This window comes from Sorghum bicolor, chromosome 4 (genome assembly GCF_000003195.3).
Source record: "Sorghum bicolor cultivar BTx623 chromosome 4, Sorghum_bicolor_NCBIv3, whole genome shotgun sequence".
Classification (NCBI taxonomy): domain Eukaryota; kingdom Viridiplantae; phylum Streptophyta; class Magnoliopsida; order Poales; family Poaceae; genus Sorghum; species Sorghum bicolor.
In genome coordinates, this window is record NC_012873.2 from 4,253,199 (window position 1) to 4,267,980 (window position 14,782).

Consider the following 14,782-nt stretch of genomic DNA (forward strand, 5'->3'; position numbering starts at 1 on the left):
ATCCACCTCAATACATGTGGATTGATATGAATCCGACTACATCCAAACAAGGCCTGAGTTGATCCACCACAGATATAGCACCGGTGTGTCAAATAACCTAGTGCCCAAGTCCGAACCCTATCACGTTCACTGCTTCCCTAGGTACGTACGTACGCTAGTGTTGATGATCCGCGTGCATGCTAGGTTTGATGCATGCTCGTTCATATGAACAGTGCCATGTGTTCTACAAAAGTTTATAATATGACTTAAATATTGTTTACTAATTTATTATTAAAAAAACTCTACCAAATATATGATAGATTTGATAAAAAATCTCAAACGAACGTGCTTACATCGTGGATCCATTTGCACAGTTCACAGCACTGACCGCTTGGACGTAAACGCCGACGGCGACCCCGGGTATCCCCTTCCGCGAAGCGTCGGAAGCCTCCAGCTCTTCACTAGCTAGCTATAAGAACACACCGGACCGGCCCCGGCGGCCCGGGGCTCTCAACTCCAATCTCCAACTCCATAGGCTGACCGATCGAGAGCGAGCGTCATGGACCAGCGTCTGTTCTTCCTCATGCTCCTCGCGGGCGCGTCGTGCGTCAACGTCGTCGGCGTGGCCGGAGAAGAAGCGCTGTGGCTCGTCGCCGCCGTCGCGCTGGGTGCGGGAGTGCTCCACCCGCGCCGCGGCCCCGACCCCGAGTGATTCGCAACACCAACGGCGTCTTCTCCGGCGCCCCCGTACGTCTGCACGTACGTCGTCCCCGCCCCGCGATTCATCACCGTCAGTGTTTTCCTCCTCGCTCGCCCTAGATTATTCTGCTCCCGCAGGTCACCGTCACCGTCAACGCCGCCACCGCCAGTTGGCTAATTATGAAGGCAGCCGTCGACGCCGCCGCCATGAACGTCAAATCCATCGAGGATTCGGGACGGGCGGACCCTGCCGTACCTCAGCGTGGAACGATACGCTGCATCGATCGATCGATTTCCAATCCTAGCTCCCTTTGATTTGGATTTGGATGGAATACTCACTCGATCTACCCGCAGTAGCTTTGTTTCTTTATGATTAGGAGTGTATTACATTAGTTACATGTTTGTCTAGTCATTTCTGTTGTTCCGTTTTGCAGGAAATTAAAGCATGCCGGAGGAGACTGTGCTGCTCCACCGCCTCCCTCCCTTCCTCCGTGATTATATATTCCAACCACTCTCCGTACTCTCGTCATGATTCATGCATGTTGGTTACCAACACCAACTCCAAACATTTCCTCCTCTTCACTTTGACTGCCAATGCAACTAATTGTATATCCACTCCTTAACCTTGGCTGCCCAATCCCTATCTGCGTGAGTGATAGTCATCCGGTCCAAAAGTTCTTCCAACAAAACGACAGGTCAAGCAGTTCGCCGGTGCTCGCCCTAACCGAACGGTGACAACTAGCAGAGAACTAGTCATGGCCTCCCTCCACTGTCCATCTACTCTACTTGCATTTGTATTTTTTGAATTCAATGCCTATTCCAAATCTAAAGCTACTATTGGTATTTTTTTAAAAAAAAATATAGACTGCTTATTAATTGTATTGGTGTTTGCTCGGCAACAGAGCTTGTATATATTGTTTTATATATGTGGAACAATAAATTCATCACTGTTGGCCATCGCTTTTGATTACAACTTTACAAGTGATTAAAAAAGATGTACGTCATGCCAGTTATCTTATCCCCTGCAACTGCAAAGGTTAGGTCCTCCTTATATTGAAAAAGTCAAATGAGGATTCAAAGCCCCGGCCCTGTACACAGGCTCTAACGCGACTGGGTAAGGTGAGGTCACCACAAATGCATCTTTTTGGCATGATTTCCATCGTCATGCATGTTAATGTTATTGACCACAGTACTCCATCAATCAGAAGGCGACTGAAAATCATTGCTAGTATAAAACCATTATTCGTACATCTGGTTAAAAAAAGAACACAATTCTTTTTTTCGTTAACCGGTACGGTCGCATTATTAAAATGGTTAAATAATTTGTGCAATAGTACTTTACGGCTTAGAAAACCAACATTTGTTTCTATTTGTATTCTTTAGTAGGATAGTGAAAAAATTCAAAAAGAATCTCGGATGACATAAACTTTATACGCATTGGCGGACGCACGAGGGGGGCTGGGTGGCTGCAACCCCCCTCTCGGGCTCAATTTTTTTTAACATGTTTTCTTTTTTACAAAAGACTTCATGTATTTGGTATTTTTTTATATTTATTTTATGAATCTTTGTCTTTGAACACTTTGAATCAATATTGAATTATCAATCTTAGCTATATCTATTAGGCCTTGTTTAGTTCCTAAAATATTTTGCAAAATTTCTTAGATTTTCCATGACATCGAATCTTGCGGCGCATACATGAAGCACTAAATATAGATAAATAAATAACTAATTACACAATCTACTTGTAATTTGCGAGACGAATCTTTTGAGCTTAGTTAGTCCATGATCAGACAATATTTGTCGAATACAAACGGAAATGCTACTATTTCTATTTTGCAAAAAAAAATGGAACTAAACAAGGCCTTAGTGTACTGGATTGAGCGAGAAAAAAAATTAGCCTATATTATTTAGCCCTCCTCTTGGTCTGTTTCTAGATCCGCCAATGTTTATACGTACGTGAAAAATCCACAGATAAGGTCGGTGCGCCAAGGAGACTTTGCATTTCGTCGCGGTTTCTATTGGTCGAGTGTCTCGTCCTCCTCCTGTGTTGCTGCTATTGTTCCCGGTCTGACTAGGATCTGATTTGGTATTCAGTAGCAGGACGCATAGCAAAGACATGAATTGATGCTGTTGCTTCCGTTAATTTGCTTATGTCGACATGATGTGCATACTATGTCGTTTTATATATATGCTAATGCTAATAATAATGGCTCTGCCAGCAGATGGGGCAACCGGGCACAATCACATGTATATGTACATGTATGCATGCATGACTTGCACTCTTTTCGCAATATAAATATGGCTTCAAACGGTCCCTTTGACTCTTTTGCTAAGCCAATTTGATATGACTTCCTCTTTTACTACGGCCTTGTTTCTTCCAAAATTTTTGAAGATTATTCCTCATCGTATTGAATCTTTGGACATATACATAAGCATTAAATATAAACAAAAAGAATAACTAATTATACAATACTGTAATTTACGATGCAAATCTTTTGAGCTTAGTTAGTTTATAATTAGACAATAATTGTCAAATACAAACGAAAGTGCTACATATCTAAACTCAAAAAATTTCACAGACTAAACAAGGCCTATGTATTTTCTACTGTATATGGCTTCAAATTATTTGGTATGCCGTTGGAAGTCTCTGTCATTTCTCTCTTTGTACAGCATCCAAACGACAAGAACCAAACATTTAGAGCTTTCGCATAGTTTTTTTCTTAATACACAAAAGGTTTGCACATCTTCTTCTTTATATATTAAAATCGAAAAATAGTAAAAGTTATAATGACAGCCACGAACATGGCACATTATGGTGAGGGTGTTAGTATTAATACAATTGGCTCTACCTTGTAATGCTCCGACCCGAGATGACGGCTAAGGCTCACTCTACACGTTGATTGAATGTAATTAACTTTTTTGCACTTTCGTCCTCGCTTCATGCAAAAAGATCATTTCGGAGTTAGCATCCCATGTTCATGCTTTTAAGCTGGTCTAGCGTTCGTTAACTAGTAATACTTAGTACTCCAAAGCTAAAGTACCTCATCGCTACAGTGTCGCGAATTTGGTCCGGCCCAACTGGCCTAATAAGCTGGGCCTCACGTCCACCCACCCTTAAAGGATGACTTCCCTGTCGAGCTATCGAACCAGATTACCCGTATGCAACAAACATTCACATCGACTCTCTTGGCCACGCTCGTATTTCCAGTTCCCTCGCTCAAGTGTCATGCACTCACTGGAGCCATGCACAACCTATGTCCAGGCTTCCAAACCATACGCATCGTAAAAACTAGAAGAGTTGAAAGTGCAGGGATGCTGAATTGCAATCCAACTGCAACACCGATGGAGGCAAGTTGGCCGGCAGGGATAGGGAGACAACACGGCGAGCGACGGCTGCAACGCCGCGACGGGGGACACGTCGATGCGGCTGCTGCTGCTGCTGCTGCAGCTAGGCTAAGGCCCACTGGCCGAGGGGTGCGTGATCTGGGCTGAGGTACAGGCCGTCGGCCCAGGTAGGAAGGAGAGGGAGGCGGGGAGAGGAGCAGAGGCCATGGGCTTCCAGCCCAGTAGCGGAAAGAAAGAGAACGGGCCGGCTTGGTTTCGGCCCAGAGAGGGAGGGAGTCTGTGGACTTGAATTGGAGAAAAAAGAAAAGGGAAGAAGAGATTTCGGCCCAAAACGAAAACGGATGTTTTTAGAATTTTTCAATTTCCTTTTTGAAATTTGGACAGAACCTATTGGGGACTTGAGCGAATTTTTTAATTCATTTTTCACACAATAAAAATTATGAAAAGAAATGAATGCAACACCCTTTCAATTAATTATAATTATAAAAGTTTGAGAAAAAACACATATTTTGCATTTTCAAATTATCAATAACCGATCTAAATCTTGGAAAATTTTAAGAAAATAATAAAATCATTTCTTCTTTTTTTATTTTAATTTTTTCTATTCACAACCCAAAATCTAAATTTTGGAGTGTGATAGGTGGTCCTTAAACTAAGCGAGAAAAAGGTTTGATTTCACTTGATAAACCTTGTGGTAGCTTCTGCTCTATGCCTTCCGCATTTTTCGATTAGATTCCCGAGAGGGGAATGGTGCTAGTCACCCCTTCCAGTCCTGCTACTTTCACCAGAAGGCACTACTCTGTGTCTTCACCGTCATTTTCTTATAGGAGGTGAGGGGGGTCAGTGGAGCCGCTAGATGCATATCGATGAGAGCAGATTGAAGGTTGGAGATAGTGGCAACTGGCTTTCCATGTGGCAAAGATGGCGAATTCAGTAGGGAGTGCGACAGGTATGGGAGGAGCGAGTCAGAGGTTCTCCGCCAAGCTCCATGGTGACAGAGAACAGAGGAAGAGGAATGAGCAAAGGGTAGATCATACGATGAAAAAAAATGAACATGTTGACCGCTGGGTTAGATAGCTCAACAGAGAGGGACACATGTCTCCAAATCCGGTTAGAGAGGCAAGCACATAGCTAGGCTAGGAGAGTCAAGTTGTCGAGATTGGGGGCGACAGAGAGAGAACTTTGGAAGGTGAGAGAGGGGGCGGCACAGCTAAGGTGGAGCTAGGACAACACGACAAAATCAAGGGGTGCACCAAGCAGTGAAGGCGCTCGGTGAGCGGTGAAGGAGAGAATGGGGGTTTGATGAAGTGTATGTACTGTGTAGATGAAGTATATGATCACTCTAGAACATTTACGATAGTATGTATGTGAAGTATGCAAGTATAGATAAATTACATGGTAATACTTATTTTTTATACTACTATAATGGTATTATAGTAACATATTAAAACATATGGGCTCTTTTAAAAAATCATGTTGTAAGATTTGGAGCATCTTAAAACGAGTATATAAACATACTCAAACTGGCAAATAAATATGCACACATACACAGTATTGTTTACTAAAGATGAGAGTAACTACTTTTGGGAGTAGGAAAACTTTATATATTCATGGTAAAAAAACATTGTAATCATAATCAACTTATTTATGCTTACATTTATTTACACTAGATATCCATATCTAGTAGGAATAACAATGCAAAAAATGCAAATCATGAATAATTCAGTTTAAACTATCAGCCGCACAAACCATCAGTCCAACATCTCCTTTATACAGTCGGTGCACACATCATAAGCCGTTGGGCCCACATCCCCTATCAGGTCGTCCTTCAGTACCGAACGCACACCGAGTGCAAACCCAGCCATTGCGCCAATCGGGGCAAATGTAGCTGCACCAGCCGGGCCACATAGGGGAGCAGCAACGAGACAACCAATCTTGGCTCCCGTCATCGTACACCCAATCACTTTGCAAACGTGTTTAATCATTTTCTTGCGCTTCGCTCTACGTTCCTTCTTCGACTTTGTCATCTTTGGTGTGATCGTCCTGCTAATTAATGCAGCAAGATGCATGTAGTCGAGACACAACGATGATAAGTGGAGCTAAAGTAGTACTCCTAAATGATACGGTAATTAAGGGCCTCTATTTCAATCACATAAATTAAAATTAATATCCACAAAGTACTTCTCGTTTTATTATTTGATGAACCAAATAAGGACTAGAGTAAAAAAATGAGGCCTTGTTTAATTTACCTCAAAAACCAAAAACTTTTCAAGATTCTCCGTTACATCGAATCTTATGACACATGCATGAAACATTAAATATAGATGAAAATAAAAATTAATTACACAATTTGTCTGTAAATCACGAGACGAATCTTTTAAACCTAGTTACTTCACAAGTGGACAATGTTTGTCAAATAAAAAACAAAAATAATATAGTGTCAAAATCTAAAAACTTTTCAGATCTAAATAAGGCCTGAGTAATTCTATAGTTGTCCTCTTGTAGTATACGTAGGCCTTGTTTAGTTGTCCTCTTGTAGTATACGTAGGCCTTGTTTAGTTGTGAAATTTTTTTGGATTTCGCTACTGTAGCACTTTCGTTTTTATTTAACAAACATTGTTCAATCATGAAGTAACTAGACTTAAAAGATTCGTCTCGCGATTTACAGACAAACTGTGCAATTAGTTTTTGTTTTCATCTATATTTAATGCTCCATACATGTGCCGTAAGATTCGATATCACGGAGAATCTTAAAAAGTTTTTGGTTTTTGGTGGCCATAGTATATGACGTTGATTAGTTCACTTTTGAACTAACCAGCGTCATAAAAAAGGACTCAAGTCCGTTTGTCTCCTCAACTTCTGAATTTAAACAAGCACCCTAGACTCAAATTACACGTTTTTTATTGTATTTTGCTGATGTGGCAGCATATTTATTGAAGAAAGAGGTAAAAAAAATAAGACTCCAAGTCTTATTTAGATTCTAAGTCTACATTGTTCGAGATAATAAATAACTTTAGACTCTATAGTTAGTGCCTTAACATATCTAACTAACTTCCAAAACCAAACAAATTACCCTCTAAATTAGTTTTAAATGTGGTTTTGGTTGATGTGGCAACATAGGTTCGCATACGGCCGGCCACACCTGCCGACGGGTTATTGAATATTTGGAGTTATGGATGATTTCAAATGAAAAAAAAAATTAATTAAATGCATATTTGACACAAAGCGTGCCTCCACCCAAAATTATTTTAAAAATAAGAAAGTTTAATTTCAAAATCAAAGAATTAAGAAAATCAAAATGATTTATAGAGTATCAGTAAAGAGTAGCGAGCTAAGCATCTTCAAGAGCTTGGCTAAAATTAGTAGCTAAATTCTAATGTTTAGCCATTTTATAAAATAGACAACTTCTTAAAAAAGAAGAGGTCCCAACAGTCTTGCTATCAGATAGTTAGTGTCAGTGGTTGGCTATATATGGCCAACGAAAATCAAGAATAGCAAACTTTCTATTTTACAAAACTAAATAGCACATCTGTTGGAGCCTATTTTTCTACTATACAAGTTCTAAAAAGTCTTCATAATAAGAATAGCAAAGCTGTTGGAGTTTCTCTAAGAGCAACTTCAAGAGCTTGGCTAAAATTAGTAACAAAATTTCATTGTTTAGCTATTTAGTTAAATAGATAACTTTTCAAAAAAAAATAAGAGATACACAACAGTCTTGTTATCTTACAAAATCAGGTACCTAGTGCCAATGGTTGGTTGTATATGGCCACCAAAGATTAAGGAATAGCTAACTTTCTATTTTACAAAGTCAAATAGATCATTTCTCTAAATTATGATATAGAGAGTAAAATTTTAAAAGACTTTTGAAGATCCTGACAGAAGTAAAGAACCAGCTTGAACAATTTTAAATAAAAGGAGATCTGTACTTACGGTTAGTAGATGTTTGTCTTCGGGCGCGCTGTGAAGGAGATGGGGGGAGCGCTGTAATTCTATGAAGGAGAGTAGTATCTTCTGCTGGAGTTCCACAGCAGGGTGTAGATCTCCTATTTATGGGCGATCATGCTGATGCATTTCCTCCCGTTTCCTTCCGCTGGGGTTGGTAGCTTCTTCCACCAACCTTGTTTACTTCTAAATTTTTTTACAAAATAGAAATAATAGCACTTTTATTTGTATTTGATAAATATTATTTAATCATATATTAACTAGGCTCAAAAAATTCGTTTCGCAAATTACAAGTAAACTGTACAATTAGTTATTATTTTTATCTATATTTAATGCTTCATGTATGTGCCGCAAGATTTGATGTGACGTGGAATCTAAAACTTTTTGCAAAAGTTTTTGGAAACTAGGCATTGTTTAGTTCTAAAAAATTTGAGAAATCGATACCGTAGCACTTTCGTTTGTATTTGACAAATATTATCCAATCATGGACTAACTAGGCTCAAAAGATTCGTCTCGTCAATTCCGACCAAACTGTACAATTAGTTTTTTCTTTTCGTCTATATTTAATATTTTATGGATGCGTCTAAAGATTCGATGTAATAGAATTTAAAAGATTTTACAAAATTATTTGGAAACAAGGCCCAAGTCTCGCCTCTAGTCTAGTACTCTAGAGATAACAATGCTCCGCGGGTGTCCACGGCGTTGCTTCGTCCTGACTCCTGAGAGTCGCTCGCGGCGTATGCATGCGGACCGGACTCAGGCCTTCATTAGCGCTAGAATGCACACCCGGCCACTGTCCCTGTCGCGTGCGCCGTGCGGCCGGGCGGTCCTATGCGCCTCCGGGTGCTTCTCATGAACAGGTCGCATCAGCTGCGTCGTCGTCCTTGTCGCGGACAACGGTATGCAGTGGACCGATGACGACGACGACGATGACCACCTACCGAGACCTTGTTTGTTGCAAAAAAAAATTATAAAACACACACTATACCACTTTCGTTTGTATTTAACAAATATTATCCAATCATAAACTAACTAGGATTAAAAGATTATCTCACAAATTTAAATAAACTATGTGATTAATTATTTTTTAATCTATATTTAATGTTCTATATATATCCCGCAAGATTCAATATAATGAAAAATATAACAATTTTTATAAAATTTCTCAAGAACTAAACAAGACCCTAGCTACCATCAAGTTCGCCGCCAAGGAGGACTGGCCGGCAGGCACCCAAGGCACAAATTTTGCACGGACGACACACACGCATAAGAAACACCCCCTCTAGATACGTTTTATTTTTGGGCTAGATATGTTTTATTTCATCTCTAGTAAAATATAAACACGCTTCACTAAAGCGTGTCTAGAGCGTCTCTCCATAGACTGTGTCAGAAATTGGTTTTCTAGAAACTATGCCAAGCGTGTCTAGCAAAACTAAGACGCTTTCTAGAGATGGTGCCAAGCTTCTCTAGAAGATATGAGGTGCCCTTTTTCTTTTTTGAGGAAACGGCAGGGAAGTTTCCTACCTATTTTTTTTCTTTTTTCATTACTATGAACAAAGGTAATTACAAAAGGAGTCTGTACATCTGTACAAAGTACAAGGCTTGTAAAGCCCAAGACAAAAACAACAACAAAAGGTACAAGAAAAACATCATAAAAGACTCTCTCCCCAATACGTCAGTGGATCAGATATCTTCCTCTTAGCCTTGATACACACCAGACTAAGGTCAGCCTTGAATGCTTCTTTCCATGCCACCAGGGAGGCAGGTATATTATCAAATATAATACCATTTCTTGATTTCCAAATGTTCCAGCAGGCAATGATAAAGATTTCTCTGAATATGTGACTGCCAAAACTGAGTCTAGCATGTATCAACATGTCCAGGGGTGGGAGAGAGAGATCCCAATGCACTCCAATCAAGTTCCAACAAGCAATGCTGAAAGGGCAGACAAAGAATAGGTGGTGATTTGTTTCCTCTGAGCAGTTGACACAAAGGACACAATTGTAATCATCTAGAAACATATTCTTTCTTCTCAGGATATTTCTTGTGCTGAGCCTATCTTTGAGTAAGAGCCAAACAAAGAATTTTTGCTTGCCCAGAACACCTGATTTCCATAACCAGCTAAAAAGAGGGGAGGCTTCAGTTGTGCCTTGAAGGGCATTGTAGGCATTCTTGGAGGTGAACTTTGGACCCCAGGAATAACTCCAGGAATCAGGCTGGTTGGATCACGGTGAAGTCCATCAACAATCTGTTGTAGCTCATCTAATTGAGTTGAGGCCTGGACTGAAGAGGCAGGTAAAAGATTCTGCTCAGGTCACTGTCTAGGAAGAATTTGAGGGAGCAGTTCTTTTTCTTGGCGAATGAATGAAGATGAGGCATCTTTAGTTCTAGCGCATCATCAGACCATGAATCATTCCATAAGGACACTGTGTTGCCAAAGTTGGGGTGGCAGATGGTGAAGTTTCTGAATTTGCTGAATAATTTGATAATATCCTTCCACCAGAAAGAGTCACATGGGTTTTTCGCATAAGGGATGTTACTGTTATGGTACAGTTTGGTCCATGTTAGATTGACCCATGGTATGTTGGCATGACTGTAGAATTTATCCAGAAACTTCATGAGCAGAGCTAGGTTTTGATTGTGGATGTTGATTATTCCAAGTCCCCCTCATCTTTCTTCCTACACATGGGTTCCCACGCAGCTGGACAAGTTCCTCTTCTGTGTATATCTCCTTTGCTCCATGAGCAATGTTTTTTGAATTTGTCAATTTGCTGGATGACTGCAGGGGGAATGATAAGGCTATACATGTAATAAGTTAGAAGAGCAGAGAAGACCGAGTTCACCAAGGTGAGTTTGCCATGATAAGAGAGAAACTTAGTTACACCAGAGAGCCTTTTCTTCATTTTAGAGATTAGGGGGCTGAACTCCTGGACAGTTGGCCTCGTGGTACTCAAAGGAAGGCCCAGGTAAGTGAAAGGCATAGTACCAACTTCGCATCCGAAGGTTCTGTCAAGGTGAAGACTTTTTTCAGCTGAAACATTGATGGGGGCTAAAAAGCTTTTATGGAAGTTGACATTCAACCCTGTGGAGTCTGAGAAGGAACGGAGCAGGCCTTTTAGTATAAAGAGTTGTCTTGCATCAGTTGGCATTATCAAGAGAGTGTCATCAGCATATTGTATTATTGGGAAGAACTCTTCGAAATCATCAGACACTGGGTGATTCAGGAAACCATCATGCCAGGCTCTATTAATGATTGATTGGAGCAGATCGGCAGCCAAGACAAAAAGGAGAGGGGAGAGGGGATCTCCTTGTCTGACACCTCTTTTGCAAGGGAAGGGTTTACCAGGAAGTCCATTGAGTAGAACTGAAGAGTTTCCAGTTTTTAGAATTGCCTCAGTCCACTTGACCCATTTGATAGGAAAACCCTTATGCTTCATCACCTCAAGAACGACTTGGTGTTCAATTTTGTCGAAGGCCTTCTCAAAATCCAATATGAGGATAATAATCTCTTTCTTAGAGTGATGGCACAGATGAAGGAACTAGAATGCCCAAGCAAAACAATCCTGGATGGTCCTGCCTTTAATGAAACCATACTGGTTAGCATGTACAAGCCTCGGGATGACACTTTGCAAGCGAATTGACAAGAGTTTAGTGATGCATTTAACTGAGTAGTTCAAAAGTGAGATCGGTCTGAAGTCATCGACAGTCTCAGATCCGTAAAGTTCATAAAGAAATCGTTGAACAGTCTTAGGAAATCAGACTTTATAATCTGCCAGCATTTCTTGATGAATTTCCCATTGAAACCAAGGTGGTCTTTTTCTAGAGATGGTGAATTACGTGTCTATTGATCTTGTAGTAATATTTTAAATTTTGTCAAGCGCAATTGATACATTCTGTTTTGTTTTTTCCTTGTTTGGTAATAAAGTTTGCTGAACTATTTCCTAATGCACGCATAACAATATTACTTTGGACACCATAGGACCAAAGACGAAAAAGCAAATGAAATGTGTTTAGTTAATATTACAGCAAACAGAGTTAGGAACAAAATCAATTATCTATACACAAGTAGATATTACAAATTCCTTAAATATTCCCTTAAATCTTACACACTAGGTTCTAATCCTATTGCAAAAGATTTGTGCATCAGACACCTTCACTTCAATTTTGAATCTCCGCTTCTTCATTTAGCATATTTTCTTAACATTCACTTCTATGGTCCTGCAAAAATAAATACATAAACAAATAAATTCAATATAAGTTCTAGAATACAGCACACAAATGCCTATGATGAATTTTTAGAAAAGAGGTCTTAGGTTGAGATAAAAACAAACAATATTTTTTAATGATTGTTATATCATAAAGCATGCAGATTCTTTTCAGAGTACGGTCCAGCGTTGAAAATGCTGCTTGTCTAGTAGAAGAGATCCTAAATAATTGGTGTGCAGATCTTTTTTTTATAGAATTTGGCATAGGAAACTAGTACACCACCCAAAAGCAAAACTGCGATGTTGATTTCTATTTTGAAAAATGTCAAGATAACCATATATTATTCTGAATGACACTAGCAGGTCATTACCCGTGTGAAACAGCAGAGCTCTAGTGCTGCTTGAACAATCGTACATGATTAGCGTTCATCCTCCACTTATGGATCTGTCAAGTGCTGTGTTCGGTTCAGAAAATGAGATGTGACGATGGTCCAAATCAGAAGTCCATCCCTATTTACTAGACTGTACAACAACAACAATATATATATTAGTAATAAATAGTACAACTAAGCAGTAGTAAAGCTAACAAGGTGAGGATAGAAAATTCCATGCATGGTTTTTTAGAAAATATTTTCTCGAACAAATGGTTTTGAAAAAAATGACAGCTACAAGTTTACAGATCAAGGGTATAAGATAACTTGTGTTACCTATGAAACCTGCTTGCTGCTTGAGCCTTGAGGGCAATAAATGCCACGATTTAAGAAAATGACAGGTGACATGTTCATCTATCCAATCAAACACTGAAGTTCAAAGGCACAGTCAGTGCTACAACACCCACCCAATCAGGTTGCCAATAACAGAAATTGCAAGTTTGACAGCCTGTAATCAACAACAGCTACCCACTATCATATCACAACCAAATAACTATAGGCAATTTGTTTTGGTGTCTTCCATATTACGTTTAGTGAAAATCGAAATCCACAAAGGAACATCGGCTGATGTGGTACAGTATATCATATCCAGGCTATTCAGAGAAACTTCCTAACTATATTTTGAGGCTTTCAAACCTACTTGAACAAGATGTTTGCACATAAGACATAAGTTTTGAAAAACTTATACCTGAATAAGAGAGTGGCAACTGCAAAAACACACACGAGTTACGAAGTTAGGGATACCGGACGACCGCAGGTGAAAGGAGATAGCAGAGGACAAGGGGATGTCGAACCAAATTAGGCTAGGGTACCTTGAGATTTGATGGTGTGGCAGCAAACGCCTTCTCAAGGACTGGATTACAAGACTCGAATCTTGAAATCCTTTCATCTTTTCCACTTGGTAACCAGAAAGTAACAGGTCATAATCATATTGTTTGGATCAACAATTTTTACAAGACAATCAGAGCGAATCTGGATCAAGGCTCTAGGAGATGAAGCCTAGCTGCACTCCAATAATCGTTGAATCAAATCAAGAAAGGGAAGGGGACGAAGATAGGGAAGGAGATAATGCAAAGGAGAGGGGAAAGGGATCTAGACTGGACGAGGGGCACCTGGATCACATCCACGAGAGTTGGAAGAATGCACACGGGCGCGGCGGCGGCGACGTGCTGGTGGTTTGAAGGCGTTGGTGCTGCATGCAAGGGCGAGGTGCCGCCACTGAGGGAGAGAGCAGTTGGCCGCATGCGTGAGGGGCGGAGGAGAGACCGAGAGAGTGTGGAGTGGCTTTGGGCTAGGTGGGCCGACATTTTTATTTTCTCATATAGGCAGCCCATATAGGAAACAATTGATGCATTTAGAAATGTGTTAAACGGCAGATTTAGTTACGTTCTTCCCTAAGTGTGTCAATAACCGTATTTAGACGTGTAGCCTCTCAAGAGCTAGATACGTATTTCTTAAAGCGTGATAACAAACGTGTCTAGCACTGGAACCACTCAAGATGTAGACATATATATACTTTCAATGGCGTAGCAAATAAATTAAACGTATCTATAGGGGGAGTTTTCTTGTAGTGGCGCTTCCAGCATAAAGTGTCCCGGTTGGAGTTGGAGTCGGTAGGCAGGCCCCCAGGATTCTTCCGGTCCGAAGGTTCGGACCGAAGCGCTCATCTGATGATTCCCGCGCAGTGTTTTTCTGCCTGATTCGCACATGCGGACGTGAGCAGACAGGTGTGGTCCACGTACACATGTGACGATTCTTCAGGTAAGTACGTATGTTTTCTTTTTTTTCTTTTTCTTTCCTTTTCCTTTTTCTTTTTCTTTTCTTTTCTTTTTTCTTACTTTATTTCCTTTACTTTACACTCATGCCTGTTTATTTTCTTTTGTTTTTGTTTCTTTTCTATTTTCTTGGTATTTTTTTCTTTATTTTGTTTTTCTTTTTGTTTCTTTTCTTTTTCTTTTTTTCTTATTTCCTTTTTATAGCTTCAGCTTATTTTTCTTTTCTTTTCCATTATTTTTTATTTTCTTTTTTCAATTATTTTTCTTTTTTTGTTTGGTGTGACCTTTCATTATTTTTTATTTTCTCTTTTGTCTTTAGGTTTTCTGCATATCTTTTTTTTTATTTTATCTTACTTAATTATGTTTTATATTTATTTTTTCTATTTTCTATGCTTATATAGTATAG

General features: G+C 39.8%; 3 long non-coding RNA genes across 3 annotated transcripts; 1 reads left to right on the forward strand and 2 right to left on the reverse strand.

Moving 5' to 3' along the window:
• LOC110434976 lies at positions 448–1,642 on the forward strand. The gene is made up of 2 exons (XR_002452610.1): positions 448–738; positions 817–1,642. It is a non-coding gene; the product is annotated as an uncharacterized LOC110434976 (long non-coding RNA).
• Positions 5,592–8,028, reverse strand: LOC110435076. The gene is made up of 2 exons (XR_002452738.1): positions 7,954–8,028; positions 5,592–6,069 (listed from the first exon to the last, which is right to left on the reverse strand). It is a non-coding gene; the product is annotated as an uncharacterized LOC110435076 (long non-coding RNA).
• Positions 11,978–13,815, reverse strand: LOC110434328. Its single transcript, XR_002451751.1, has 5 exons — positions 13,414–13,815; positions 13,290–13,308; positions 12,878–12,970; positions 12,542–12,692; positions 11,978–12,183 (listed from the first exon to the last, which is right to left on the reverse strand). It is a non-coding gene; the product is annotated as an uncharacterized LOC110434328 (long non-coding RNA).